Source organism: Ornithorhynchus anatinus, chromosome 7 (genome assembly GCF_004115215.2).
Source record: "Ornithorhynchus anatinus isolate Pmale09 chromosome 7, mOrnAna1.pri.v4, whole genome shotgun sequence".
NCBI lineage: Eukaryota > Metazoa > Chordata > Mammalia > Monotremata > Ornithorhynchidae > Ornithorhynchus > Ornithorhynchus anatinus.
The window spans coordinates 59,276,665-59,281,191 of record NC_041734.1 but is presented as its reverse complement, the minus strand read 5'-3'; positions in this window follow the sequence as shown (position 1 = coordinate 59,281,191).

Here is a 4,527-nt window from a genome sequence, read left to right as displayed (position 1 = left end):
ACACGGGTTTGGGAGTCAGAGGTCGTGGGTTCTAATGCCTGCTCCGCCACTTGCCGGCTGCGTGACTTTGGGCAAGTCACTTAACTGCTCTGTGCCTCAGTTACCTCATCCATAAAACTGGGAATAAGACTGTGAGCCCTGGGTGGGCCAACCCCATCACCATGTATTCATTCATTCAATAGTATTTATTGAGCGCTTACTATGTGCAGAGCACTATATTAAGCACTTGGAATGCACAATTCGGCAACACATAGAGACCATCCCTGCCCAATGACAGGCTCACAGTCTAAACAGGGGACACAGACAGCAAAACAAAACAGAACAAAACAAAAACAAGGCATCATCAAGATAAATAGAATCAAGGGAGATACACACCTCATTTACAAAATAAATAGGGTAATAAATAATATATACAAATGAGCACAGTGCTGAGGGGAAGGGGGAAGAGCAGAGGGTGGGGGGGAGGGAAGGGATGGGGAGCAGAGGGAAAGAAAAGTATCTACCCTAGTGCTTAGAACAGTGCGTGATACACAGTGAACGCCTAACAGATATTATTTATTATTATTATTAGTGGTGGCAGCAGCGGCCGTGGTCGTAGCACTGTGTGGTTCAGTGGAAAGAGCATGGGCTTGGGAGTCAGAGGTCATGGGTTCTAATCCCTGCTCTGCCACTTGTCAGCTGTGTGACTTTGGGCAAGTCACTTCACTCCTCTGAGCCTCGGTTGCCTCATCTGGAAAATGGGGATTAAGCCTGGGAGCCCCACGTGGGACAACCTGATCACCTTGTATCCCCTCCAGGGCTTAGAATAGTGCTTTGCACATAGTAAGCGCTTAACAAATACCATCATTATTATTATTATTATTACTGCACTTGGGAGACTCCAAGATAGTAGAGTTGGAGGGCACGTTCCCTGACCACAAGGAGCTATCTCTAGAGGGGGAATAGTTTTATGTTTCGTCTCCTCCGTTAGCCATGCAAGCTCCTTCATTATTCTGTATTTCCCAAGCACCAAATACAGAGCACCATAGCAGGAGGGCATGCCATAAATGCTACTATCACTACTAATAATAATGTTGGTGCTTGTTAAGAGGCTCACGGTCTTAATCGCCATTTTACAGATGAGAGAACTGAGGCAGCGAGAAATCAGGTGACTTGCCCAAAGTCACACAGCTAACAGGTGATGGAGCTGGGATTAGAACCCACGACTTCTGACTCCCAAGCCGGGGCTCTTTCCACTGTGGCGGAGGCGGGATTAGAACTCACGACCTCTGATTCCCAAGCCGGGGCTCTTTCCACTGAGCCACGCTGCTTCTTTAGCCTTTACCCTGAAAATGATGGGAAATACAAGAGTTTCTTGCTCTTGAATTTACTAAATTTCTACAGACTATTCCAATTCAATTAGTTCTAGCAAATTAAAATTGGTACCAAGAACTCTCCATAAGGCCCCAGGGTTTTGGAGAGCAGCTCTACGGTGGGGAAGGAGCACCAAGGAACTAAAATACTCAGATCCCAGCAGTACTTCAACAGGATCTGTGGCCCTCACGACTATCAATCAGTGGTATTTATTGAGTGCTTACTATTGCAGGGCACTGTATTAAAGGTTTGGGAAAATACAATACGGCAGAATTAGCAGGCGTATTCCCTGCCCATAATGAGTTTACAGGTTAGAGGGGGAGATGGACATTAATATGAATAAATAAGGAATTTATAAGTAATTTTAAGATATGTACGCAAGTGCTGTGGGATGGGGGGTGGGGCAGATATCAAATGACAAGACCGAATTCTAACCCTGCCCCTCTCCCCACCTCAGCCACTGCCCTTGGATGATTTCACTTAGGGTACCAACCCATGCAGCGCCTCAGTCGGTTTGGGACTGGGGAAAGGGGAGCAAAGAGATGATCTAATCCCAGCTGAGAACAGAGTTAAAATTCCTCCTCCCTCTGTGACATTTTTGTCCAAGCATCAAGAGCTCACCACCCAAACGCTTCCTATCAGGAGGTTGAACTGGGTTTTTTTTAATCTGAAGCTCACAGTGGCCCATACTTCACTGTCTGGAAGGCACATAATTCTCTGAAAACTACTGATTAAACAGGAGACTGGGCAACCCCAAAATAAGGGCTGTTCCCTGAGTTGGATAGCTGAGGGAAGCAGCCAGCTCTCTTCTCCAAAACACAGAGTTGGAACCAAGCCCTTCCCTCGCCTTGTCTTACGCTGTCTAGTCGTCTCCGATCCATAGCGACGCTACGGACACGTCTCTCCCAGAACGCCCCTCCTCCATCTGCAATCGTTCTGGTAGAGGATCCATAGTCTTCTTGGAAATGGTTTACCATTGCCTCCCTCCATGCAGGCAACTTGAGTCTCCACCCTTGACTCTCTCCCATGCCGCTGCTGCCCAGCACAGGTGGGTTTGACTTGTAGCAGATTGCCTAGCTTCCTCTATTCAAGTCCTGATCTTTCTCCTCCACATTCCATCTGGAAAGGGATATTCCTTCTTTCTCCTTTTTAGTCCACAGCTGCCAAAGGCCTGGAACTGAACAAAGTAAAAAGAGTTCTGGGCAGAGTTTCCACCCACTTTAAGACCCAGTTCCATTTATTCTTACCTCAGCCTGTCCTCCCCCTGCCTTTCCCATCACTGGAGATGGCTCCACCATCCTTCCTGTCCTTGACTCCTCTCTCATTTATTCTTACCTCACTTACCTCAGTAAGTGATCAGGTGTGCAAAATAGGGCACAGTGGGAAATGGAGGGTTTCACCCCATCAAGTGGTCCTCATCGATGGTATTTATTGAAACCTTACTGTGTGCAGAGCATTTTACTAAGCGTTTAGGTCATCTGGTCTTGCCTGCTGCACCCACAATATGGAAACACCAAAACTTGACAACTGCCTTTTTTCAATGATCCTGTTTTAAAAGATCTTTCAGGAAGGAGAAATCCTCTCCTGGTCCCAAAGGGCTCAGCCCTTTATAAGAGAAAGAAGGGGCAAAACTGAGGACTTCCCACTCTTGCCTCATATTTGGAAAAAAAGAAAGTTTGGTAGTCCTGAAATAATTTTTGGGACATGGGGGTTGGGGAGGGAACACAGTATCTTTTTACTCAAAGCCAATCCCATTTAAAACCTAGTTTCAGACCCAATACGCCAGCTAATGCATGCACTAAGCTGGGAGAACAGGTGTCTTTGGTTACCCTTGGCCAAGAAAGGACTTTTGGGGTGGGGGGTGCCAAAATGAATTATGGAGACCAGCTGCCCCATGAATGTTTCATTACTATGTGAAAAAGAAACAGAAACCAAAGGATGGTAGTGAAATTGTTCTGAGGATGGGTCTCATCAGCCACTTCTTTAGCTGGTTATTCAATAGGAGCTACGTAAATCCACCGGGGCAACATCCCTGGATTGTTTTTCTATTCTGCCTCTGAACTGTACTTCCCCATTTATGATAAACACTCCAATAAAGCCTCCAAATAGTTAAACCAATTTGGATTAGAGGTGGAGTGGAGGCAGGAGGATTTAACTCACTTAGATGAAGATTAGTAGATGAGCCTAGAAAGGGAGTCCCTCGTTTGCCAATGACTCTTCAGGGTCCAAGACTAGAGTAGCCAAGGCTGTCATTCAGAACAAGTTCAGAAGTTACTATAATGCAACCCTGATCTCCAGAATCAAGACTTAGAATCAAGAAAGGAGCCCAAGGGGTCCAATTCCATCCTCAGCATTGAGACAAGATCAAGAGCAAAATGAATCAGTTGGAAGTGAAGCCCTTTATTTATGGGGTGGCAAAACACCCTGGCAACTACTTCGTCATGGAAAGAATTTAGCCATACCAGCCAAAACACCAGGCTTTGTATCTTAGGACAGTGCCTGGCACAGAGTAAGCACTTAACAAATACCGTTATTACCCACCCAGTCTTAGCCAACGCCATACAGGTTGTGCAAAGACACAACTACAGGAGGAGGAACAAGTTGGGTTGATGCAATGAGATGCTTTTCACTCCCGCCAGGAAACAGTGAGAAGGAGCATGGCCTAGCAGTCAGAGGACCTGGACACCAACTGCAGCTGGAGCCACTCGCCTGCTGTGTGACCTTAAATTAGTCACTTATGTGTACCTCAGTTTCTTCATCTGTAAAAGGGGGAGTAAATGCCTGTTCTCCCCTGCCCTGTGGGACAGGGATTTGTGTCCAACCCGATTATCTTGTATCTACCCCAGCATTTAGTACAGGTCTTAGCACCTTTTGAGTGCTTAACTATTACCCCAGAGTTACTAACAACCTCCAATGCTGTTGGCAGAGACCTTGGGCTTGCTGATATTTGGGAGCTTCCCCTGGGGACTGGGGTTATTAACACCAAGGAGGAAAATCAAGAGGGAGTGCTTTGGAAACAGGATTGTGGGGAGGGGAACTTTGGTAACACCCCTCAATCTGAGTTAATTCTGTGGTAATCGGCATGGCTGTCACCCACCCCCTTTCCCCGTCGGTGAGGGAGGGTTGGTGAGGTTAGGAAGTCTGCCCTTCTCTATTCTTTGATACCACAAGAAC